This window comes from Pipra filicauda, unplaced genomic scaffold (genome assembly GCF_003945595.2).
Source record: "Pipra filicauda isolate LSUMZ 115617 unplaced genomic scaffold, ASM394559v2 scaffold160_size1671714_pilon, whole genome shotgun sequence".
Lineage (NCBI taxonomy): Eukaryota > Metazoa > Chordata > Aves > Passeriformes > Pipridae > Pipra > Pipra filicauda.
Window position 1 is genome coordinate 165127 of NW_024104107.1, and position 27642 is coordinate 192768.

Consider the following 27642-nt stretch of genomic DNA (forward strand, 5'->3'; position numbering starts at 1 on the left):
TTATTAATTATTTTAACATGCTGTTATATAGATGATCATTGCCCAGCATTCAATTCTCTTTGCTGAGCCCAGTGATTCAAAATTGCAAAATTCATTGACTATAATTCACTGCACCGTTGCCTTTTCTGCCAATTGCCAGCTGTTACCCAACTTGCAGGACAAAGGGTGTAACTGGGATCAAGCCCTGGAGGACTCCGCTTTAGCCCACAGCAACTCTAAGACCTGAGGGGAAGCTGACCTGTGCTAAATATGACAGAGGCCACCAGAGCCACCACCATTTGGATCAACCTCCAAATCTGTGGGCATGATGATCAAGAGGCAGCAATGGGTCAGTGAGGGCTGATCTGCTTCTGACAGCGCAAGAGCAGCACTACTTGCTCTACTTCTGTCTCTGTTCACTTATGTGTCCCCTTTATGGACTTATCCTGAGATCTGTCAGTGGAACCATGTTTAACCAATCTTGTGCCTGAGCTGTCAACGCTTTGCAAAAAACCAGGCAACTGCTGTGTCTTCCCTCAAAACCAGCCTTGCATCATGCTGAGTGGTGGATGACTACAGGAAAAAAATCCTCCTTCTGTCAACTTCATCTCACGAGCACTAAACATAAAGAAGAAAAAACATAGCGTCATTCAAAATGCTGCCTCTTTACAAGCATAACAAATCCTCTGTGGAGCAAAATTACCAAATTGGTTCATTCTTTAGAAGGCCATTATGCACACAGAAATGTAAAAAATGTGTGCGTGTGCGCTATTTTCTGCATTCTTTTCTCAAAGCTGCTGATTGTTTGCGCGTGTGTGTGTAAATAAAGTTTTCACATTCATAATCAACCACCTCCTTTTCCCTCCCTCCCCTCATGCCTTATTCTTTTCATACTGCTTCAATCCTTTGTTAGCAGCAGTAATCACACAATGACATTTGCCTGAGAAATTTCAGGAGACTCGAAATGAAAAAAAAATTCTTTTCTTCACATTTTCATGAAAGTATAACATTTCAGACTCTTTTCCCTCCATGACTGAACACAAATTCACTTATTTGAAAAATATACCCTTAAAATTTTGGGGCAAAGGAAACTGGGATGTTTTCTCCAACAATGCGAAAATGATAGTGACATTGCAAAGAACAGGCTGTAAAAACCTTCAGAAGAGACAGTATAGCAACAAAACACTTCCTTTTTATCTCAGAAAGATCTGGGTAATGAACAATTGAAATACATAAAACAGTCAATCATTTTAAAACATGCATAGTTGTTAAAATCTCACATGCCTTTTTTTTTTCCCTCAGGAAAGGTGGTTTAAGAACGGAAAGAGTTCCCAGCTCACTCAGTTCTCAGCCAGTGGAGTTCACTGCAGGACTGGCTCGACTCTGCTCCTTCCCCTTGTCTGTTCACCCTCCATCTACTCATACTACATTGTATCCACTTATATTACAGAAACTAACTCAGACAATCTTTTACTGCTCTTGATTGAGGTCAGAGAAGAAGAAGGATAGACTTCTTTTTACATAAAAAGTATCTTTTTTCACTTTTGGTGAAGAAAAACAGAAATGGGAAACAGGAAAGTGAAATGAGAAAGGGAAGGGAAAAAGGAAGAATAAATGGAAGGAAGAGACAGAAAATGGAGAGTTCCTTTTTTTTTTTTTTGATTCAGTGATACTTCAAATTGGCTTTAAAGATGACAGAAGATAAGGCAGAGCTATCTTATAAAATATAAGTCTTTCCATCAGGCTTTTGCAATGTCTTTCAAACTCTAAACCATACTGTAGCCTGCATAACTCACAGTAATTTATACTCATAAGGTCATAAGGCATTTTTCAGGAGATGTGTAACTTTAACCTAGCTTGAGACTCAACAGACTGCAAGTACATAATTGTTCTTTAGTTACCCATCAAAGCTGATGTTGAATCAACAATTTTTTATGCTAACTTGATCTGTTTTCACAAGCTGCCTAATAAACTTTCAGTTAAACCATGGCATGTAATACATTAAGCGTCCCTAGACCTAGAAAATTCTCTATGACAAACCTTTTAAATATACTCAGTGCACTATTAGAAATAATTCAGCTTGATTCTAACTAAAGACTAAAACAATGAATAACATGGCATTCGTAAACAAAAGAAAAACATGGCACATTTTCTCCCAAATCATGCAAAGCTCTTTAGATTCATCAATCCCAAATTCATAAGGAATTCCAGAAACTGTGGTTTGGGCAAAAACAGTTTGAATTTTTGAGAACGAAGACTGGATTACATAACATTTGTAACACAAAAGAATCCAGATGTCATTGACCTGGACAACTCATTACTAGCATTGCACATAACTGAAGTACCTTTGTAAAGCTTTCCTGGTTAGAACTGTGTGCTTATGTTTATTCTTAGGACACCTTCTCATCATTATCTGTTAGGCATTTTCATCCATGTATTTTCCAAACAGTGTTATAACATAAAAAATAAAAACCAAACCTTTCCCTTGCAATGGTTTCATAACTACTGCAAGATTTATATGTTACCTTAACTTCAAAGTGCAACAGATGGATTGCTAGCAGGAAACCATGAAATTGTCAGGAAGACAGTAAGAAAAGGAGAAAATGCAAACATTGCAAGGCTTTCTATACATAGCCTTTGAGCTACTACACTGCTCTTCTGTCATCCTTCTGAATGCTTATTATCCTGCAAAAGTATATTCTTATCCTAGCAGGAAAGTCTAAGGGCCCACAGGGCATCCTTCTCAAACTATGAATAAAGGACCCGTGGCAATGTATAGACTGTGATGTGCACTAATTTTTATTATAGTGCATTAACGTTAACTGAAGTACCTTATTACGACCATAGTAAAAGTCAAGGTAATATTTTTGCAATTTTTTTTATTTCCTATTTTTCCATCTTTAGATATGCAGGAAAATGTCTGCATTGTGCCATGACACAAGTATTTAGCATCTTTCCCACAGTATATCCAAGGATTTCTCATCAACTTCTGAGACTCAGATTTATTCTTTTCATACAATTTAGCTAAATCATTTAGTAGATGGCACTAAGCCATACTGCCTAAATTTTTTTTAAAACCCTTCATGCCTATACTGCTACAAAATAGTAAGAAGTTATTATTCTAATCAAGCATCAATGCCACTCATTAAGAAAAAGCTCAGACATATAGGAAGTCCCTATAAGGGTAAAATGAGTAGCTGAAAGATGAATCACTAAAAATAAAACCCAAAAACTAGAGAGAGCTGACAGGAAAAATTACAGAAAGAAAACAGGCTACTTTTTAGAAACTTATTCACAGGTGGAGACAGAGAAGTTATTTTTAATTGCTAGACATGTAAGAGGATTTCTTTTTAAAGAATGAATGATTTGCATATTTGATACTGATGATAAAATATTTTTGTGCACTGTAAAAATCTTTTAACCATTCTGGAGGCCTAGTGTCCCCATCAGCAATACTAGAGGCTTATATATCAGGTTATAAACAGCTTTTTCTCTCCTGGCATTAAGCACTTGGATGCTTTGCAAGAATAAAAACACATGGTACCTGTGACAGCAGCTACCACAATGGGGCAATTAGGGAAAAATCTCCTCCAGGGCTCCTCACCCTCCCTAGCCACATTCAGGAACGAAGCTGAGGGGGAGCAGAAGCCTGGGAGACAGAGCAAGGAAAGGTCGGAAGCACACCGACACCATAATTGTGTCGAGTGAGAGCTGAACAAGTTGCAGAAAGTCAAGGATGATGTGCACTGGCTGCGACAGGAGCCGCAGGAGAAAGCCGCAAGCCTGCGCGGTGCTTTAGGAAACACACAAATGACAAAATCTCTGCTCCAAAGAGCTCCATCTCCTAATTTCTACCGAACCAGCCAACCCCAGCTCCTGGAACAGATCAGACACCGCCCCACATCTCTCTGCACCACCTTGGTGTGCCGTTTTTCAAGAGGTAATCTATTTGCCAACTTCTATTTTTGTCAGATCAACCTGTTCCCCGAAGCATAATGAAAACTCCTTGCCAGATCAATTTGTTTCTGGAGTTTCCTGGTTGCCAGCTCCACTATGAGTTATTTCATTTTGTCTGCATGTCAGAACTATTAGGCTGGCGACTGCTTAAATCTTTCCTTATTGTCACAGGTGGGGGGGTGGTGCTGGATAATCACAAAGCGAAGCAAAATGTCTGCCCTGCGGAGACAGTGCTCCAAGTGATGTGGCAGCACAAAAAAGAACTAGCAGTGGGCGCTGCCCCCACACAGCGGGAGAGGTGAAGGGGCTTTCGGCTTTTTTCTGCAGCTGTGCAGGTGGCACAATGCCGAAGGAAACGGGACTGAGCTTTCAGGACGGGCTGAAGCACCGTTCAGTAAGCAGCCCTTGCAGGGCCCTGGGGGACACGGCCGGGAGGTACCAGTTCCTGGTATGGCTGAAACCTGCTGCTGAGTTGGTCTTGCAATTAGCTGAGTAATCCTACAGCATTCATGCCCTTGAATGATTTTTTTATCTTTTTTTTTTTTTTTAACCCAGTCTGATACTTTGTTCTGTCAGGAAGTGACTGGCAAAGGACAGTGTCCAAGAAGAGATGAGTCAGGTTATACGGACAGACAAAGGAATCAGATCTGCAGCCCTGCACAAGGAGTGTGAGGCTGTCAGCGTGTTAGAGAGAGGCACAGGGGTTTTATGAAAGGCGGTGCTGAGTCATGAATGACAGAAAGGAGACAAAGAGAGATTGAAGGTGAAACAGAGTATACACAGAGAGGATTAACAGGAAAAAGCCTGCGTTTCATATTATCCTTTCCATTCTTCAGGGCTTCACAGGAAATTATGTGCCTTGGTTTTTGAAAACAGCTTGTTGCAGAAGCTGTGTGTGCTCTGCTCTTGGTTCATTCTGCATGCTTTGCTGTGAACTAGGGCAGTGCTGATTAGAGTTAGGCAGCTCATAACCCTATTCAAGATTTTTCCCCTTAGGAAGGAAAGGGGAAAAAAAAAAAGCTGATGTAATTCCCCAGGGCTCCTTCTTTGGCTTTGCTACTGCATAGCTACACAGTCTCCCGGAGTAATTGTCTTTCATAACATCCCAGCCCCCCTCTAGACTGAGGGACCTTCTGGCTGCTTTTCCTTGCCTGTTTTTTCTGCTTTATGTAAGGAATGAAACAGGGAGAGTGAAATCAGAAGAATAAAAAAGGTGATGAAATTTTCAGTTCAGACACAGAAGGTACATTCAGTACTAGATGTCAGAGGGAAATCTGAGAAAGCAGCTTCTGCCTCCCAGACTCTGACTTCTTTACCGATGGGGTGAAACTGAAGTGGGAGGCAGAGAATGACAGGCTGCTGATCCTCTGCAGCACAGACAGACCCTTTCCAAACAGTATCAGCCATGACTCCGTTCAGATCTCTGCCTCCCTTTCCAGCACACCACACCATCGTTTAATTGATTCTGAAAACTTGCTCCTCAATCACACCCACAGGTCTCATAAATGCACCACGGTTAAAATCGTCTCGGCCTGAGGGCTGAAGGATCACATATTTATCCAAGCCCTTGTCTGAACCTCCCAAAATACGAGTCTAGAGAAACAACAAAAAATCTGCATTCAAATAAGAAGGAAAAAACAGACATGCTGAAGGTCTGTTTTTAAGAAGCAAATGCTACATTTCCCTAAATCTGTGACCACTCACTTTAAAAATCAACATCTGAGGAATCAAAGGAGATAGTAAGATTTGGAAGGCCAGTCACAGTTGAATGTAAATAAGTGTTTATGTACTTGTGGAGAGAAATGACTTTACAGTATATTGCAAGCCAGCTGCTCCCTCTATATCTCTTCTTCCCACCTGAAAAGTAGGTCAACAATCCTTATGGCTTTGAAAAGCAGAAATGAGGAATGCTTGATAAAAACAAGACGGGTTTGAATTGTAAACAGAAAGAAATATTTGTTTTACCTTTTGTATGTGAGACTTCAGTATACAGATAGAAGTCAGGCACCACTGCATATTATCTGGTGTTCACACCAAGAGCCGGCTGCACACCAACATCTCCAAACTCTGCTTCAGTGTCCATACAAGTGGATGAGTTGCAATATATTGCCTGCAGCAACATAAAATCAACACCTCTCTCACCAGGACCAAGGGCAAAAAGGGAGAGATGGACTAGGACAGCTTTAAAAACAGGGAGCTAATTAGGAAAAGGAAGATGGTAAGGTAGCCAAAGAATCAGATGATTCAGCATATCCCACTGTAACTACCAAGAACATTACAGAATAAATGGGATATTAAACTATTTACAGATGCTCACATCATCACGACAAAACCCAAAGAGAAAACGGTAATTACATTTCTAGCCTTCACTTGGAACAAACATCCACCAAGGGCACTATGGATTTTATGGTCCCAAACCCAGCAAATGTAAGAGAACTTGTATTTCCCCCGTGACAAAAACATTTCTCATTTAAAAAAATGATTAGGAATTGACATATTTTTAAAAGCAATGATCGACTGCTGGCAAGGCTTCTTGTTTTCTGTTCGCCATCAGGGAACTTCCAGCACCAAATGTGAAGCACTTGCCTGTTACTGTGTAGCAGGAAAGTTCTTTACAGAACTAAACATGCTGACACATGCCAGTATATGCTCACATACACATGCATACAAACACAATTTCATCGGTAATGATGACTAGTGCAGTTGCATATTTTTCTTTTTAGTTTTCCTGACAGCCTACGAAGAGCACTTTATTTTACTTAAACAGGAAGAGAACGCCTGGGACCCTGTGGTTCTGGCTGTCCCACTTCATTCCATTACGCAGTAACTGCTCAGAAAAAAAATGGGTAAAAGCTGAAGCTTATTGATATTCTAGCTTAGATAAACATGACTGCATATGTATTTGTGAGGCAAACTGAATAATAAAATCCCAAACAATGCAGGATGGAATAATTGCATTTTGTTTAGCTAGACAATGAATTTTCAATAGCCCTTTAAAAAAAAAAAAAAAAAAAAAAAAAAAGAAGTATTTTATGACTTTGGTTGAGATTGCAAGCATTAGTGGTGTTTGTAATGTGTCCAGTAATTCTGGTGGATTCTCATCAAATTGCAGCAGGTTTTCCATTTGGATTTTCTCCATCATTAGGTCTTATTTTCCTGTCAGTTTGCCCATTTTGTCATGGGTTTCTTTCAGACAATAGACTGGGCAACATACCTTCATCAGCAAAAGAAATCAAACAATCTATAAAAATAAAAATATGTTTTAATAATTATTTCCACAAAAGATGGTTTATCCGAATGTATAATATAAATGGTAGTCATTTCAGTTTTCTCAAGCGCACAAAAAAGCTTTGTTTTTCCTTATTTGCTTCTAAGACAGAGTGGATACACTTGGATTCTATTTAGACTCTTGACATGTGTTAAAACAGCCCAACAAAAGCTAACTGGCCAAACTCAGCTGTGATGAGAGTTGGGGTTTAAGCTGCATAGCAAGTTTAAATTAGTAAAAAGGGGATAGATGTTAATGTTTTTCATTAGTACTGGTACTGCTCTAACGCTCAAAGCTAATTCCAAAAGCTTTTAAATCACACTGGGAATTTCTCATGAGCAGAAATGATCCTGTGTTTAGTATGGAGACTGTTGTTGATTTAGGTAAACATCAGTTTACACCAAGACTGAACTCTACCATCCCCTTTACTGGCTTTTTCTGAAACCCTGCTTTCATCATTCCAGGATCCGAGTCACTTCTTGTATTAATCAGTGCAATTTTCTGAGATTACTGGAATGGCATTAGATTAAGTCAGCAGAGAAACTGGCTCTCTGCACGTATCCTAATTTTACATCCCCATGAAATACCACATCACTCACATCAGTCTGGCTTTTACCCTTGGAATGAGTTTCACAGCGCTGTCTCACAGCACAGTCTCATACCATCGCTGACTTGGCTATTTGTTCTGTCCCAGGATCCCCAGAGAGACCTCCTTGAGTCTGTTTGCTTTAGGCAGCATTTGACTTGGGCTTTTTCTTCTTTATTCTTAGTTTGGTGGATATTCAGGAACATTTCAGGAAAGACAAGAGGCAAGGCATTGGTATCACAAAGAAATGAAATCCCTTTTATGGTTGTTTTAACTGAGGTTGTAGAGGAGGCTGCAGGAGGTCCCGTGAATGGGCAGCTCAGCACACTGCTTCTTCTGCCAGCTCCTTCTGGGCTGACATAGAAGATCATGGTGCAGGCAAGCTGGGGAGAGGTTCATGGATTTTGGTACTGCAGAGGGCAACCAGCACAGGGACAGTAGGCTTTGGTTTGCTGTTGCACAGCTCTGCACCAGGAATCACCTCAGAGGGCAACGAGCTACAGTCCTTGCCATGACCTGGTGAGGGAAGGATGGAAACATACCTGGTCTAAATGCTTTCAAGTTCCCACTTCCTAAAATCTGCAAAATAACCCAGGTAAAACTGTTCTGCGAAGGATCTTCCCTGTTATCAGTGCACAAGGGCAGTAGCTACGTACCATCGCCATCTGAGCTAGAGGAGCATTCACGGGTTAAGGCCTCTACACCTTAAACCAAGACTTCCGGAGCACCTGCCCCTTCCCTCCCTCCTTATTCTGCTTGAAAATGTAGATGGAAATACTCTAACATGAGCAGCATTTCGTGAAGGTAAATGATCCATTGAAAGCATGGCTTTCCTTGCTCCAGAACACACAACGTGGATGATTTTGGCAGCACCCACAGCATAAGCTATATATATATTGGGAGCAGAAAGAGCTGCTAGATACACAAACACCCACTTCTGTTTTGGTTTGGGTTTGAACCAAAGGAGGAGATTTGCAACAGGACAAGAGGACACAGTCTTAAGCTGCACCACGAGAGGTTTAGGTTGGACATGACACAGAAAGACTGACTGGACATTGTAATGGGCTGCCCAGGGAGGTGGTGGAGACACCGTTCCTGGAGGTGTTTAAGGGAAGGCTGGATGTGGCACTTGGTGCCATGGTCTGGTTGACATGGTGGTGTTCGGTCATAGGTTGGACTCGATGACCTCAGAAATCTTTTCAAACCTAATTGATTCTGTGACTCTGTGATTTACAGTGATGCTCTGTACGGGAACGACCCTTTAGAGCCCACATAGGCCACCTCTGTGCCCTTTATTGCTGTAAAACCACGCCGGACGCCCACCAGCCGGGCTGCCCGCGGGGTGCGGAGGTCGCCAGGGCACCGGGAAGATGGCGGCGACCGCCGCCCCCCGCCAACACCTTCTGGAGTGCTTGAGGTGTGGGTTCCATTCCTTGCCGGGCGGGGCGGCCCAAGGCCGAGCCCGCAGAACCCCCGAGGCTCCCCGAGCCGCCCGGGCTGTCCGAGCACCTCCGCCCCCCCGACACGATGGGGGAAGGGGGGCGTCCCCCCGCGGGGTCACGTGGTCCCGGCGGAGGGAACCCGAACCCGCGCTTTGTGCGGGGTCAGCGCCGGCCCCCGCGCGGTACCGACAACCCTCGAAGAGAGGGGCACTCCCCGCCCGGCCGGGCCGTAGCGGGGCGGCCACACCCGGTGCCGCTCTCTGCCCCGCGGGGAGGTGCGGGCGGGGCCCCGCGTCCCCCGGTGGGCGGCACAGGAGTTGCAGGGGCTCGGCCTCACCCCTGCGAGGGCTCGGTGCGAGGAGTGTGACGGCTGCCCTAGCCGAAAGCGTTGGCTCTCGGCCCTGCGGGCATTCACAGAGCAGCCTTCCTCCTCTTCTTCCTCCTCTGCAGCCCCCTCGGGAGCTGAAACTGAGGGGACTTCAAAGTATAAGCAGAGCGCAGCATAATTTATGGCTTCTGAAGGGGAATGCGGATGTGGTGAAATCCTCTCGCAGAGGCTTCTCCACCCTCATCTTCCTGGAGAGCAGCCCCAGTCAGATGGGATCTCCGGAGGCATTGGTAAGATCTGACCCACTGGAACTAGTGGAGAAAAAATACTGTTACACCGATACACCAAGTGCCCTAATCCCCATTACTTTCTTTGCCTGCAGGAAAACTCTTCGATTTTTCTCTCCTTTCCAGGCTTAATGATCAATTAAATAAATACCAGTTTCAAATCACCTTTCCTATGCTTCCTTTCCCTTCCTGCCCCCCAGCTCTCACGTTGTGGACATCTGTTTCTGGCTGCCTGGGCTAAATAAACCCTTGCCTTGGAGCCTCCGTGTGCTAGAGGCCGGGAAGGGAGAGGCAGGGGGATGGGAGCCGGGTTCTTGTCCTTTGACCTCTGTTGGGATAAGAAAAGCAGGTTAAAAGGTCAAGGAAAACAATTGCAAGGCTCCTATTGCTTGAATAGCGTGCCAAATAAACTTATCCCGGGGATTTGGAATGATCCCTTCATGGGAATTTTTACCTCCCTCGGGATTGTGCAGGCTGACTTTATGGGAGCTGCGGGCATGCTCCATTATTTTGGGGGGAGGGGATGGCAGTGCTGGAGCTCCTCTCAGCACCCTTGTTTAAGGAGGAAGAAGTACAAGGGAGGAGGAGGAGAAGGGCTCTGCAGCCTGGTTTAATTCTTGTGAGCTTCCCTGAAATTTGTCAGCCGATACGTTGACTTCTTCCTTTTAAAATTATTTCTAACCCACAACATCAACACTTAAAATCGAATAGAAAATACGGATCTGCTGTGCTTTTTATGCCAAATGCACCACCACGGCTCCATTTACCAGTGAAATTGATACTGTATATAAGAGCAAACTTTTCCCTAACTCTGTATAAAAGAATACTTTATTATCAATAGCTGCCTGGTAGTTGTAGGTGCAAGAACTTTCTCTGAATGGCTTCTCTGTAAGCACATTTTGTTGGTCCTACACTGTTCAAATTTTAGCTGTGTAAACTGGCAAGCCAGCACCTTCATTGAGAAATGAGTCTCCTGAAATAAAATCTTTCACATGCTTGGAAATTCTTCAGAGCTTTTTAAAGAAAAGGGAAAATATATTTAAAAAAAAGCTCCACAAAGTATTTCCCATGTTTAATTTTTTTAGAATTTTATAGGAAAAGACATTTTTCAAAAGTCTACAATTTCTGAAGGCAGAAAGTCGCTGGGTTTTATCTAGTCAGTTTTTCATCTATGACTTTCTTCTTTTTTCCTTGTTGGCAAGAAATTCCAGACAAAATCCCAAAGCCACACTAAGGAAACCTCTTGGCATTGTGAGGTGGTTTCGAGAGACACCGCCAGCCTTTGATGCCCAACAACAGGGGGAGTGCTGGTGAAATGGAAACCCCAAAGCACAGCCTCTCTCCTTACTGTGCCATCGCCTTTGCATTTGGGTCAGGGCCCGATCTACCAGTTCTACCAGTTCACTTGGTGGAAAAAATCCAGCCTGTGTGGGCAAGGCTTTGTGTAGGCACAGTTACAGCCCGTAGTGAAAACAGGCAAGTATACACCGGTCTGGCACTTGGAATGTGCCCTGCACTTACTGGGACCCAGGATTTCCTGCATTTGCATGTGTAAGAAGTCATACTGGGGTTGTGGGCACAGTTCTGAAGAGATGGTAGCCCTAACAAAAAAGTTCTTTGATGTAGGGAATTGGTTGGAAGTATCGGATGAGGAAAAAACTGCCAGAAATGATATATCAATAGAAACTGTGCTTAGTTAATCAAAAGTTCATTAAATCAATGATCTTTTTGGATAACAGAGAAAATTAAACAGAAAATATTTCACTGTGTTAGTGATGAAGACACCTCTATAGATGCAGTATAGATGCAGTGCATAGAGGTTACGTAAATTGTAATATGTACATTGGTATTTTTTAGTAAATTTTCCTCCTAAAAAGAGGAGATCCTTAAATAATAGAGGCCGATATTCACTTCCTTGAAGTATGGGTCCATGAATTGCTGGTTCCCTATTTTTTGCTGTTAACAACAAGTATGTGTTATAAAGTGCATAAAAGCCTGTTGTAAGTAAAACTTTCATGATAGCCAGAGAAGCGTGCTACCTCAGGGCTGTTCTGATGACTTTTGAATGTCTGTGGTTAGCCATCACATTCCTGAGGGCAACTCCCAGGATGAGGTGGATGAGGTAGGTTCATCTTAAACTAAGGAGGTACAAGTGAACCACTTCCCTTCACTTAGTAGCCTGGCCCATCATCATTGTTTCTGTACAAAAGCCCACATACCAGGGAAGCTGCACCCTGCTGACCACAGCAGCAACACAAGGGCTGTGGGGTACCCTTGAGTCCCTGCAGACACAAAAACCCCTGGGAATATTCCAGTGGCTAGGAGCAAAACTGGGGCTAGTCCAAAACTGGACACCCACCAATTAGGCATGGATTTGGGGGAGTTTCCATAAGGAGGTGGTCACCAAGCCTCATTGCTGGCCCTGTTTGCTTGCCCTATTTGCAGTCTAGGATGTGCATGCATGCAGGCTATTGTTTCACCATTGTTGTTCCTGAGGATAAAAAAAGCTTCTTTGTCTTCCTAAGATGGAAAATAGTGTAATAATTTTAACAGAAAAGGCAGTCATCTCTTTTGGAGAGCAATAAAAATACTGACCTTCTGTGTGAAATTGCAAAACAGGGTCGGTCTGCTCGGCGCAGGAAGGAATACCTACCACAATTATGTGTCATTGCTGTTCATCCAGGGCTGGGAAAAAGATAGTCCCATCTCTCTGCTGTTGCTATGGGAACTTTTTCGGAGTTCTCTCAACTCTTCTTTCAGGGCTGTTGGAACAATGAAGAATATTGAGCAAAGAGTATCAATGCTCATCCAAAGCATTTTAACAAATACCAAGTTTTATTTAAAATTCCACCACCATCAGCTCTTACCAGCTCTTGTCTAATTACTGTTGCAGCAAATACGGTGGCTTTCCAAGAATTCTGCTGAAGCTCCCCACAGCTCTGTTGCTCATCCATTTGGGTCACCTACCGAGTTACACTCTGCCTTGCGGTAAAGCAAATTCCATGTGCATTTCCTCACGGTGGTGCAATTAATTTATTTACTCAAGCAGTTCACTGAAACATCAGAATAGAAAGGCATATGGTGTGTCCTACTTGCGCAAGTCAGAGTCAATTTGTTATTTTCAGCACGGGTAACTTACTACGTTTGATACTTCTCAATTGATTCGCTTGTGTGCCCAGCTCTGATCTTTAATGCATTAACCTTAAGAAACCTGGATTTTAAGCCTACGCGTGTATTTTGTAACGGCACAATTGATTTCTCGATGCAGTTATTCCTTTACCTTAATTCCCTATACTGTGTGGGTCACATTTTCAACAGCCTACGTCCAGGAGCCTATTGCAGCACAAAAGTCATGACATCCCTGTAGACAAAACTTGCTTATTTTCCAAATGCGAATCAGTCACACGTTTAAATCAGGGCATTTTTTGGTTTTCCCTCAATGGTGAATTTAAACATTTTTACATTATTTTTCCAGGATCTACCCTGTGTGATAAGTCTGTGGCAATTTTATAACTGTTTCTTCTTAAGGTTAGAATTGGTAATTTTGTCTAATTTTATGCAACACCGTGAACATGCCTATTGATATCAGGCCAGTATTAACCTGCTGCACTGAAACAGAATAAATTTTCTCTGTTAGATTTTGGGAGTAGGAAAAAAGGAAGGGTGTTTTTTGTTTTAATTTTAACCTTTCCTTAAGGATGCTTTCTTCTCTTAGAAAACGGAGGGAAAAGTACTAATTCATGATACAGATGGCAAAAGGAAACCATAAGAGAGAAGTATTGAATGTGAAATCACACTGCTGCTAACCACAGTTTCAGACATGCAGGTGAGAAAGAATTCATGTTACCAGAATCAAAATGTGTTGAATTCTTCTTTAAAAAAAAATGAGTAAAAATGGAAAGCTCTGTATTAGTAAAATTTCTGTGAGTTTGAGCTTAAATGTAAAGTGTGTGGTTTTATGGCAGTGAGTATTTGAGAAAATACAGTTACCAGCTGCTGGGCTATGCTCTCCCAGGCTCATGTGAAGGGCTGCTGTGAAGATTAGAAAATTACATCCCTCAGCTGCAGTTTCCATAGGTGTGCACACCACGTGCTATTCCTTGGCTTTCTGCCATTCTTAAATCCAGACACAGAGTGAAAAACCTGGGACTCTTCCCTCCCATTTTTTCAGAGGAAAAGAGCCCCTACCCTCACCACATCTGTCTGCTCTGGAGCAGGGAGCTGAATGCCTGCTTGTATCACAGTGGCATAATCCTGTTCTGAGGGAAATTAAAGCTGAAGTTCATGAGATCTTCTAGAGTTGAATGGACCAAGTGCTACTGTGTGGGGAGAAAGGCCAGATGGCATTTGGCTTTAGAGAGCTCCCACAGTCTGGGAAACAGTATGTCTATTGCCACAGCTGTTCAAGGTGTCCAGGTGACTCCCCTGCCACCCCATGCAGCTGATGCACATTTCAATCAAGCCCTTCTACAGTGTACAGTGACACAGTCAAGGATTTCATTCAGTGCTTTTGCTTCTCATGAGTCCAAATCTCTGGCACCCCCCAGTTCTTTTCCCACGCTGAGGGGTGTGCTGAATGGTAACTACACACACTAGTAATTATACTGGGGATAGAATGAGGCAAGAAGTCTGATCACTCTTGGTTTGGGAGTGGAAGGCTTGGTGGGAGGGTCAAAATCCTAATAGTGCCCATGCCCACCAAAAAAAAAAAAGTTATATGGTTGTAAACATGGCCACAGCTCTGTTAGCATGCCTCCCTCAACAGCCCAACTCTCCTCCCTTCTGCTGGGACACCAGATGTCTCAAATAACTGGTAAGCAACAGATTTTGCCAAAGAGACCACCACATGGCCGAGGAGAGGAGAAAGCAGAGACTGCCTGGCACCCTGAGGGGATGGGGACAGGTCAGAACTAGCTTAGGGGGCAGAGCAAAGAGAAAATGAAACTTGATTCACAATTTCGGCTCGGCTGCATGCATTTTGTGCTGTCAAAGGGGAACAATGCTGCTCAGGTCCAGAATCTCAGCCCGACGGGCTCTGCTCACAGGATTTGGCTGAAACAAAGTTAAATGCATCTGCTGGAGGGTCACAGAGGGAATGACCTGTGAGGGCGAGTTCTAAAAAATACCCCACTCCTGTATCAGTGCGGTTGCTGCTGCAAGGCCACACAGCAAAGGAACTTTTTCTGTCTTGAAGTTTTTATTGTAAAGATGATGTGCATATTTTCCAGGATCAAGGAGCAGGAGAGGTAGAGGTGATTTCAGAGCAGTGTTTTCAGCAACATGGCTTCAGTTAATCTCACCAGCAAAAGTCCCATCCACTGCAATAGAAAGTAAATTAAACCAGTGACAAATGCCTTTGTAAATTCCACTTAGACTGGCATTTTATTTCTATCAGTGTTGATAGCAGCTGCCTGCATATTGATTTTTATTGCAAAATCGTCCTTTGGTCTCTTTGCATACTGCTTTTTTTACCAGCAGACAGTGCTCCCCACCATCTAATCCTGTTTCTCACCCTAACTTTCACAGCAGTGGATTCTACTTATACAAGCTCAGTGTATTTTTCAGAGTTCATTTATATTTATAATTACTGGATATTTTTCATGTCTGTTAAAAAAAAAATTTGAAATATATTCAAAATTCAATTGGAAAACATCTTGGGAAGTGTAGGCACACTCTCAGAATGGTATTTAAAAATGCAGCAACTTACAAAAATATTTCTGTAAGTAAATATTTCTGTAAATGTGAAAATGAAAAAGTACGGATTTTACAGGAATTTCTCACTAACCACGTTGTGATCTCCAGTTGTTGAACTTGTTACATCCTTGCAGGACATTATTTTTCATATTGTAACTCTGTTTCCAGCAGTAGTGGACAACAAATTCAAAGTCCACATATTTTCCAAGCTGAATAAACTTCTTGCTTAAAGGCTCTGGAATCCCAGAATAGCTCAAATTACTTGTGTATCTTTTTCTACTCTCTGTTAATATTTCAAGTCAGCAAAACAGGAAATGTCAAGGGATTGTTGAGGTATGCTCCAGGTATAATAAATGGGTAGAAACATATTGTCATCTGTTCTGTGTATTAAGAACTGTCTGTTGGATTCAGGATGCTGCTAAAACTGAAGGACATTTCAGGTGTTGTCCAGATAAAAGAGAGGTTACAGTTCAGAGACTGAACTAACTCAAGGACAGACAGATAGGTTCCCTGCATTCACAGAAAGACAGATTCAAGGAATGCCTCTGCCACTCATTGCCTGTGAGACCTGTAAAGACTTTAAGCTCAGCTTCCAGAACTTGTTAGGTATCTACATTTCACTTCTTTCAGAGCATGTGTTAAAACAGAAGTACAGAATAGAAATTCTTTCCCAAAGGGACATTTAGACACCAAAGCACAGGCTAGGAATGCTGATGCTACCCTGGCACCCAGTACCTCCCCTGACCTATACAGAGATGCTTAGGGGTATCACTGTGTCCTATTGGACAGCTTAAGCATCTCCGTACTTACCACATTGTCTGAGTAACTCTTGCTCCCAGGCCCATAGCCATTCAGAAGGACTGTGAAATTTTGGCTTTTTATTTACATTCTAGGAGTCACCTGAGACTTGTTATTACTAAATGCCTTTGAGAACTGAGTTGAAGCATCTATAGGATGCACCTAAACTCTAGAGCAGATTCATACCATACGATACGACTCAAAGTCCTGCCCTGCAAAGCTTCCAGACCTGTGGATTTGTTGGAGTACTCCATGGCTACCTCCCCAACTATGCACTCAGGATTCTTTCCAGTAGGTCGTCTGGTTGGGGGAAGGGAGAATAATGTGCATTCAGGTCTCATAGCAATGTGCTTTTGGGAGGCAGTTGAATGTGACTACTGAGAAGCTATTTTAAATATTTAGTTATGCATCCTATCTATTGCCTAAATGAAGAAAATAGCAACTTTCAGTGTATTCAAACAAAAATTTATCCTATTTGTGACATGAGGATGATTCCAATGAGTACTGCAAGGAATTCACATGCTATGAACTCAGCATCTGTGACTTAGCCTTGAGTGCCATATCAAGCTGTGACAGCTTAAATGTGAAAGTAAGACCTCTTGTCCTGCTTTTCTCCAACCTGCCTGATCTAAGATAAAACTATCAAAGGACTCCAGAGAGTACTATATGCAAAGACAAAGTAAAATCATATAAATCCAGTTCTTTCTTTCAGATCTTATATCTCCTTATTTGGGAATTACTCTAGCTGATAAGTTAAACTTGTTTTTACCATCCATGTGTAACATTCACTACAGGAGTTGAATAGACATCCTTCATTGGTGGAATTATGACTTTGTTTGTCATTATATCTTTTGATTCAGATTTACTGTCAAGATATTGTCTACTCAAGGGTCAGGAAGGTCTGTATCCCAGTTTAGGTCCATGGGATCTCACTTGCAGTGTCAGCTGTGGCTTGGCCCCAAGAACCAGTCTGCAAAGAGACACCTAAACTGCACCACAGGTACTTTCTACTGTGTACCTGCAGTCCCATGTCATGCCATGTGGAGAACCTGTTGGAGCATGGACAAATGATTTTAAACACAAAAGGAGAGAACTGGGAAGCAGAATGGGATGATGAGCATGTTCCAGTGAGTACATAGGATTCAGCTGGAGGATGCTGGCGTACCTGAGCAGTTGGGATGTTTTCTAAGTTCCATAGTTCAAATGTAACCTAAATGTCTCAGAACAAGGGGTTTCTTGTCAAGGTCTTCAGTCTGATATTCTCATTCCTTCTCCTGTAAGTTAATGTATCCTATTTGAAGTAATAAAGGCCAGGAATGGGACGTACGAGAAGGGACATATGTGAGGCAATGAAGAACTCCACATCCCTAGAAGTGCTCACTGTCTTGTCTTGCCTTTGGTGGTCCTCTTATCTTCTGTTTCCGTTCTCATAGGAGGGAGTTGCTTTCTGCCATTGTCACTGTCCCAGTGCATGAACATCTAGCACAGATATGTCTGCCTCTGCATGATAATACCATTGTGAATCTTCCTGGAGTTCTCCAGCCCAAGTGTGGGATTGAGATTTCCTAGCACATGCATAGAGAAATACAACTGAAGGGGTGAAATTCACTCACCTACAGCAATTTAGCTCAAAACGAAAATTTCAAATATGCTTGTTCAAAAGGCTGTCACTTGAAGACCTAATAAGTTAAAAGCTCACTTTCTTCTTCAAAAAATCTGTATTTGCAGCAGTTTTCTTCAAACAGCTCATATCAGTCTGATTTTCATTATTCCATCTCAACAAAATGCCACAGGTTGATTACAGCATTTCTTTAGGAAAGTAGGAGCAGTCATTCTGCAGAATATCTACCTTAATTACATGGTTTCTGAGCTGCAACACTATGGCTTATAGTTCAGTGGTTGCATAAACTCCCCAGTGGGAAATCTGAACAATATTTAATTAGCCTGGTCCTGCTGTGTGATATTCCAAACACCCTGTTTACCCAATTAAGACAAAGGTTGTGTGATCTTACAGTTAGTAAGTCTCTATATAATTGCAGCTGGAAACTGGAAATGTAGAACATCTCTCTTTGTAACTCTTAATTGTACTATGTCTAAATAACACAAAGCAGATACAGAATAAGGAATCCTTTCCAAAGCACCTGGTTAAAACATCTGTGTGATGCAAAGGAAGCTCAGTTAGCAACAAGATTCTGGTTCGTGGCATTGTTCTGTTGCAGTAAAATACGACAAAGGACATTTCTGATGGCAATTTAGATATCTAAGAAAATGCTCAAGAAAGGGATATTCAAAATCAATATGCTCTGCACCAAAATGCACAAGTACTACTGTATATGAAATGTACCTAAGAGGTACATGGTACCAGGAGATGGAAAGAAAGGAACTTGCTTAGTGTTCGGGTAACTCTTCTCTGCTTGTTCCAATAAAATGTTTTTGTCCAGAATGGAACAATAACAGAGAGAATATTCAAACAACATGATGCAGCTTTTGCAAAAATTTTCATTTTATTAATGGTGAAATAATTACCTGACTCATCCATAAGATAGTCTTGAAAATGTCTCCTTCACCATGGGGGTCTTCTCGTCCAGAAGGGAGACTGCAGAATGTTGCATTGCATCATGGAGCACTACAAGCTGCAGACCAGCTCTTCTGGCTCTGGTAGACTCTGTTACACTCTACTTCCCTTCTCTATGCCAAGGGAGGGTTTTGACTTCAGCCTCTGTCTTGATATTATTATTCGAACCGTTAGCTCCTGATGCCCTCACAAATATCAGGTAGTAATCTTCTCTAATTGTTTTTTTTTAAGTATGAGATCTTTGAGGCCTATTTCAGTGTTTAGCTATATAATGAATTACAGTCTTCATTTTCTTACATTGCCCTGAAAATAAGTTGAAAGCAGAAAATCTGGGTCCATTTCATTTTCCAATGAAAAATCAAATTTAAAAACATCACTAAATTGTAAGATTCCACTTTCCATCAAAAAGCTATTTCCAAGCAACTCTAGTCGTAATATCCATACTAGAAATCAACAGTGTGAGCTTTTCTTCAGATCACACTGAATCATGCTGCATCAACATTTACATGGAAAAAATCTTGAAGGAAAATCCTGCTCCTTTCAATAAAATCCTAGAGATTTTATCCCTGCATATTTAATAGGGAAATAGGTAGAAAGTTTTCAAAATAGTGTTACAACTAAAGAATATTTCGAAAGCTGTATACTTGATACTTATTCATGCCAGAATATACCTATGATATTAGTCTTTACATTCCAAGAGTTTTCTTAATGTAGATGTGTATTGTTAGTTGTGTTTCATCCCAGAGGTCACTCTTTTCCAGTGATGGGGAAGGATGGTTTTATGTGTGCATGTGCATGTGTATATGGGTGTGAATTGTAGTCGTTGGTGTCAGTCACACTAGTTGAAGTCATTTGTAGGAGGTGGCAAGACAGCTAAAACTTAGGTGTTGCCATGGCCATAAGCAACAACATGTATTGCTCCAGTCCTTCCTGTGTTGTAAGTTTCTTTGATCCTACCGATGTCTGTCTTTGGAATTACTCTTACATGAAGTGCCAGAAACGCTCTCGAAGCATTGAAAAGGTTGAGAGTAAGAGCTGAAGCAAGGAGGGGGCTCATTGTCACCAGCATTTGTAGTCTGCAAAAACTGTTTGGCTGGTATTTACATTTTTATAAGAGACACTTAAAACTGTCCCTACTAGGTGGGTGTAACACTAGTGATGTATATAAAGATTGATGACTAACAGTAGGAGGATGCAGTAATCCCTAATTTTCAGCGAGTCCCTGAAGTGAAGAAGAGCTAACCAGGTTATAAAATCTTGTCCCTTATAGGAATCCAAATGTAAGTACTTTTTAAAGATTTCATTATGCTTTGCTTTCTGTAATTGTGTATCTATCCCTTAACTGTATAATAAATATGGAAAAGTATGTATTTAAAAGATGATTGAAAGATAGTCATTAATGTTAGAGGTGAAATGATTGGCAGATCTCAGGTATTAGAAGGCAAACCAAAATCACACTGGCAATAACTTTTACAACCTCTCGCACAAACCTACCCAAAAAACCTGTAGGACTGATATCTGCTACTCAGCCATTTGGAGTTAAATTTGAAAGGTGCTGTTAAGTAACTGGTTTCCCTTTAAGACATTTAAGGCTGATATTTAGGCAAAGCTAACAGTGACAAACTCCAGGCTCAGCTGCTGTCTAAAGCACCTTGACGCATATGGCCACATCCATAATAATAACTTCAATTGTGCCAGGGAAAGTTTACAGGCATGGGAACTCAAATCTTTGTTCTTTTACATGGTGAGTGGTCTTTGGCTTCTTCTGGGTTTGGATCCACCATCATTATCCCAAACATTTCCCTAGATTAGTTCAGGACTTTACACAAACCAGAGACTGTCTCCACAGGACAGCATTAATGTAGATGCCCCACTTGAAAGCTAAAAGAGTTTATTGGTGAGATTTGGGTATGGCTGCATTGTCAAAGGAGGTTTCAGGGAACATTTAACTTCCTTTTAAGGACATATCCCAGGTATATAGGAGGGAAATTCCAATGGGAATATCCCATCAGTTTCTGCTTTTAGGCATGCATAAATTTGCACCCAGTTCCTAGCCATGTTCAGAAACTGGTGAATTGATCTGAAGAAAATCATCTCCCAACCCTAGGTCAAATATTTTTCCAGGAAGGGAAGAGATTTGAGTCTTCATACCATGTAATGCACGTAGCGTGTTCCTAAGGTTCTGGCCGTCTCAAAGAACTGATTGTAACTTGAAGGGGTATTGGGCCTCAGACTAGGTGGCTTATTATCACAGCACAAAGCATGGAAGTGAAAAATAAGACCTGAATATATGTTTTCAATTAAATTTCACTTTCCAGACTCAAAATTTATACCAATTGGCACTCAAAAATAATTTTTGCTCCGTTATGATCTTGGTATGTATAGTCAAGGCAAAGGAAAGATGTGTCTCAGACAGCTCAGAGGATTCACGCACACAGAGCATTTCTGTTCTTTTTTTAAAATAATGGTCTTTTGTTTGCATTTTGGCTTCTGAGACCACATTTAGTTAGAAAAATAAATTGTCTTCCTTTCAAAAATGTTGAGTGCACTTGAATCCTTCTGCAGGCATGTTCCCACATATTAAAAATGCTAGGCTGGAAGAATTTCTAAGCACTGTTTAGTAGACAAAAGCCTAAAGGTTTTGTTTACAGACTCTTTCACAGAAGAAGAATCAAACTCTGTAGAGAGCTGCAACTCCACTTACTTGCTAGCCTTATTTTGACAGCCTTTGCTGGTCTGCCCTACTTTGTAAAGGGGGGGTTGATGTGGAAGCCAAAAAAGTGAAATCATATTTACTGTCAAAAAAATACGTGTGTTTTAAGCTTTTATTGGCCACTAGCAAGCAATCAAAGATGGCAGTGGTAGCAGCCCTTGTAGTTAACCCTGTGCGTGTTCATTAAACGGCAGGGGGTACCCAGAGTGTTTATTTCAGTAAAAACAATTAAGCATATATATATTTATTTTTCAGCGTTAATGATTCCCTGTTGACAGAGCTGAAAAGCGTGTGCTTCTTGAGTCTCCAAGAGTGATTATTAAAGAGAAATGACTGTCAGTCTTCTAATTTGGGTGAATGCCAAGCAGACCAAAGGTGACAAAATAGGGGGGAAAAGAAAAGAAAGAATATTCAAGGCTCATTATCAACATGCTCTGTCTTTTTTATTTTTTTACATTGTCACAAATGAGCTTCCCAGCTTTCTCTTCATTATCAAACCATCGACCATAATACAGTCCCATTTTCGATTGCATCACGATGTGGTTCCACATAAGCCTGAGATGATTTCGGCTTCGTAATTTCATTCTTGGAATCATTCATCATTTTCTTTATAAAATATTACCTCTCCTACTGCTGTTTGTCAAACTTGTCCCCCATCTGTGGAGGATTTTGATTACACTCCAATGAGCCATTTCAGGAAAAAAAAAAAAAAGGAATTTTCAGGCTCTTCAAGGCTGGAGAGGAAAAAAAACCCAAACCTGTCATGCTGCCAGCACAACATATTCTCTGGAAACTGTGGTTGTTAGGACCCAGGCTACGAATTGGGCGCACAAAAGATTAGAAGAAAAAGGTCATGTTCTTAGCATTGTTTTATAAAGTAAAAATATGGAATGAATACATTCATGGCCCTGCAAAGGTGTGGTGTTTTTAACAGGTTGGCTCATCCTGTTATTGAGAGTTACTAAATGTTCAGACTCCGAGTCTTTCATATTGCTGCAGACTAAGTTCTACTGGCTCATCATGATTGTTATCTCTACTGGAAAGCAAGCAAACCTCTCATCTGTATGAGATTTGATGTGACATTCTGCATTTTAGCCAATTCCAGCTGGCTGCTCCAAAAAAGCAGGCAATGTTTCATAGGTACCACAGCTATTTCTTTCTTCAATCCCCTGAAGCAGTAGCTGTGGGGCTGTACTTTAAGCTGTGAGGTAAGGAACTGTAAATTCATATTCTATTATATGTAGATTTTTTTACCACCTCTTTTGCCAGCTTTGTAGTAATCCCGCTGGATTACATGATGTGACTAAATGACTCCTTCTCTTGTCTCTTTTGACAGTCTCCCCTCTTTGATACATCCCTGACTGCATTGTATGTGTATCTCTGGACTTCATAACATATTTTAGAACTTAAATTACAAATTCCAGACATACAAACACTCGGTGTCTTATTAATTTCTACCTTAAAAACGAGTTGAAGAAAGTTTGCATGTGATCATTTTAGGCAGAAAAAGGAAAGCAATGTAAAATAAAAATCCTCTGCTAGCATAAATTCCAACTGCAACCTGTTTATTTCAGTAGAATTATGGCTGAGGATCAGCTTCCTGTTTGATCATGTTCATTCAGCCTTTCAAGCAGATGTGTAAGACATATATCTTCCATGATCACCCTATCATGGAGTAACTATAATATAACCTTTACTAGAAGCCAAAATAGACTCAGGAGTATACTCTTCACTGACACCTGTCCAAAAGAAAAGGTTGTGTAAATTGGAAGACAAATAGACATAAGCAGCTATCTTGTGAAGGAACAATATCAAAATAGATATAATTTCTATAGTTTGGTTACATGCAGTCATGAGGTAAGAATTAGAAGATTTAGGGTTTGAAATGAGTTACTAACCTTTTTCATGGTGGATGAAAACTTCAGACTGGCGTGTAACATGGGTTGTCTCTAAATTAAAAAAGATGGTTTATTTAATTTGTACAGTAGAAAGTGTATTTTATAATGTAAAATTTTATAACTCTGTTATAAAACAACTGTTGGTGGTGGTATTGGCAAATTAGTTCGAGGGTGTGTTTTGGTCATAGCAGTATGTGTGAGATCCCATGGAAACAGGGTCTGCCCTGTCCTTAAACACACAGTTTCGTAAAATGGTTCTAGCTGGAAATTTGGCTGTTAACTGAGTCACCAAGAGCTCAAAAGGTTCAGTTTGGTGTTTTTTGAACCAGGACAGACACATTCAGCTGTTACACAGCCATTCTTCGCTGAGGATCATCAGAGAAATAAGTAATTCTGCCTCAGTATGTCCTCCTGAAGAGCAAGGAGGCCCCTCAAGGTTGCTGCAGCAACCTGTTGGAGTAGTGCAAATAGATGAGCCAGGTATCTGGGGATGTTTCTTCATCACCATTTCCTGGCATTCCCCTCGTTACCTGGCATACCTCCTCCTAAGCAAAAGCTGTGTTGCCATATGGTTTTGTTTTGCTGAAAGGAAATCCGTCAAACCTACCCACCTTAAGATAACAATTTCCTCGCTGCTAGTCATCACCTCAAGGCTGACACAACAGAGATGTGGAAAGCCATCACCCTGTTGGTGAAAACAGCCTCATTGTGTGCAAATCCCCAGCCGAGCTGCAACTGAGCCATAAAAAAGGTGAAAGTTGTTCTGTGACTTGGCTGAGAAAAGAACCTGCTACTGCCTGGAACATGTTAATAAGGTTTTTAGTGTCCTAATATGGTTATAATTCTTTCCAGTCTTTTCAGTCTGGAAATTGCAATCTGGGTTTTTACAATGTATTGATTCTTTGAATGCTCGCATTATAGAGTAGAGCTCCACACTTATATGCATTGGGCCAAATCCCAATGCCTCGCTGACATATTTCATAGTAAACCTCTTTATGTCAGTAGTGACTTGAGAGTTTATCAGCTTTGTAAAAGCTTCTGGATTCTGTAATGATATTTTGATTTTAAAAAAATCTTTCTGATGTTTTTGCACGGATAGGTAGTGATGGGAGAAGGAGGAACAGTTTTAAACTGAAGGGGGAGAGATTTAGATTAGATATCAGGAAGAAATTCTTTACTCAGAGGGTGGTGAAGCACTGAAACAGTTTGCCCAGAGAGGTTGTGGATGCCCTATCCCTGGAAGTAAGTGTTCAAGGCTGGGCTGGATGGCATTGAGCAACTTGGTGTAGTGGAAGATGTCCTTGCCCATGGCAGGGGGGTTGGAACTAGATGATCTTTAAAGTCTCTTCCAAACAAAAAAAACATTCTATGGTTCTATGACAAGGTCAGAAAAAAGCAAAACCAAACAGGACTGACCCTCACTTTTCCTTTTAATTTTTAATTTAACATTCTGCATGCAGTGAAAAACCCTAACAGTACTTCAAAGTGTTTCCTTGAAAAGCAGTAGTTACATATTAACAGATTCCATCCCTTTGTATTTTATCTACTCTGCCACCTTTTCAGTATAGTTCACAAGTGCATGAACCAAATTTAGTGAATAATGCACTAGTAAAAAATAATTATTAATAAAGAATGTCATTTAGATGAAGATGGAATTCTTTGCACTGGTGAAACATGTTAAATGCTGTAGATGAGGCAAGCTTAATTATTATTATTACTATTATTATTATTATTATTTACCTAGGGCTTGGAATAAAATTTAATATACCCTGAAGGCAATGAGAGATTTCCTCTTCACTGTGATAATGCTACTCTTGGATGTTTGATTTCCAGTCTAGGATATGGGCAGTTACCCATATATCATGATTCAGCCTGTTGCTTGATGAATAAAATTTTGTCTTCTGTACTTTACACTTTCCTGAGCTGCCCTGCTGTGCTCCCCAGGGCAGGTTCAGATGCCACAGCTTTGGACCAGTCTGCACCATGGCAAAATATTACCATATTTTGGCCATTCGTATATTCTTCCTAGGCACCTACTGTCACTGGACACAGGGAATTTTCCGTCTGATCTGGTCTGCCTCTTCCTATCTTCTCTTACACCTTCTGTTTCTAAACAAGAGAGATTATCTGGCAATCCACCCTAGAGTGAGCACTGTGATGCCTCTGCAGGGATCCTCATTCTTTGTGCTTACAAGGGGTGGATTGCTTTTGTAGGGAAGTGCTCTTTATTTAGTCCAAGTTTGCCTTAGAATTTGTTCACAACTTGTCAGACTATGCGCTGGTCAAAATGGTAATAAAGGGACTCTCTGTCACCAAGAAATGGAGAAGATTTTGAATTTTTGAAATTTTTCACATCCTCCTCAGAGAGTCACAATTGAGGGAGAGCCATTTGCAGTAATATAACTACATTCATTAAATTAGTATTGTGGTAACAAACTTTCAGAACAATAGTTTACACTGACTGTGTGATTTTGTCTTCCACCTGTATTCTTTATCTTTTATGGAAAGCAATGTTTTCTCACATTGCACAGGCCCTGCAATTAGGATTGATTTTAATAACAGAATCATAGAATGGGTTGGGTTGGAAGGGACCTTAAAGATCCTCTAGTTCCAACCCCTCTGCCATGGGGAGGGACACCTTGCACCAAACCAGGTTGCTCAAAGCTCCATCCAACCTGGCCTTCAGATCATTAATGAGATCATTTCTTAGCTCCCAGCTGAGCCATGACATTTGGTTATTAGAATACTTCAGATACTGCTTTTCTGGTCTAAGACAAAACTTTTGCACCAGTCCTTAAAGCACCTGGGTTGCTCTACTTCTTAGACAGTTTGATTTACTAAGTCTCACACTTTCCCAGGGGTTTTTTCCTCCTTGTCTTATTCGGGTTTTTTTTCTTTTATATAGTTTCCGTCAAAGCACAGTGCCAAAACCTGACCTGAAGATTAAACAGAGAAACTTCAAAACGTGTTGCCCCTGATTGTGGAACATCTCCTGTGTAGGGATAGGCTGCAGCAAGGAAATTCTTCAAAGTGTGTTCTGTTTTGACTCTTCTCTAGTGCTGAGTGTTAAACATTTCTTTTTTCTCTTTTTTTTTTGCCTTTCACTGTGCTGTGTCATTAGTGCCACCTTTGTGTGATGCATGAAGAGAGCAAATTTCCTGCTTCTGCCTACAATGCACTTGAGAACCTTTTCAGTAGAGCCAGTAAGAATGTTCTTGCACTAAGAAGGAAAAAGAAAAACCAGAGTACAAATGTGATTTGTTTCTACATAGCACTTTCATATATAAAATACAGCAAGCCAAAGCTGTGTACACTCCAAGAGGTGTCACGACAAGCCCCTCCCACTGAGTTTCCCGAGAGGCCACAGCTCGGAATTGAGGACTGTGCAGAACCAAATTCTAAAATTCTGCTGCTGCTCTGTGTGTACTGGTCTTGCAGACTGGTCCCTCTGTGATGGTGATGTGAAGGACGGTTTGTCTTTTCTATCTGTTAAGAAGTGTTGTGGGTTTCACACAAAGAAGAGAGGACGCTGGCATTGCAGATGTGCCCTTTGATTTCAGGATATAAGTCTTCATTCTTCAGTATTTTAGGCTAGTCACCATGACCTTCAAGGTCAATTAAAAAATAGAGGCAATTCTAGACTGTAATGTTGATATCTACAGTAGGATGAGATGAGTCACACTGTAGAAATGATATTTCTCACTAACCATAAAGGAAATCTGCACAGCAGCTCGATCATAAATATGTGCATTTGGTCAAATAAATCTACCTGCAGTGTCCTGCCTCTACACTGCATTATTTTCACACAGAAAAAAATTTATAGTTGAGCAAAAGCTTTTTGTGCTAACTCATGACATCAGGAAGCAAGGAGTGTAAGTCCAGGCAGTTTTGCTTCTGCAACCAAACCCTAGTCTGAGCTATCTCAACTTACCTGTATATCACTGCACTGGACAGCACCAGCATCCCTTTTGTTGCATAACATGAACAGAAGTAATGCACCATTTCACATGTCAAGATTTGATTTTCGCTTGTTAAAATTTTTGCGAAGACATTAGTTGAACTGTATTTCAGTTGAATTTTCTTGGTAAGTTTCACCTAATACAACTTCTCCTTTCCC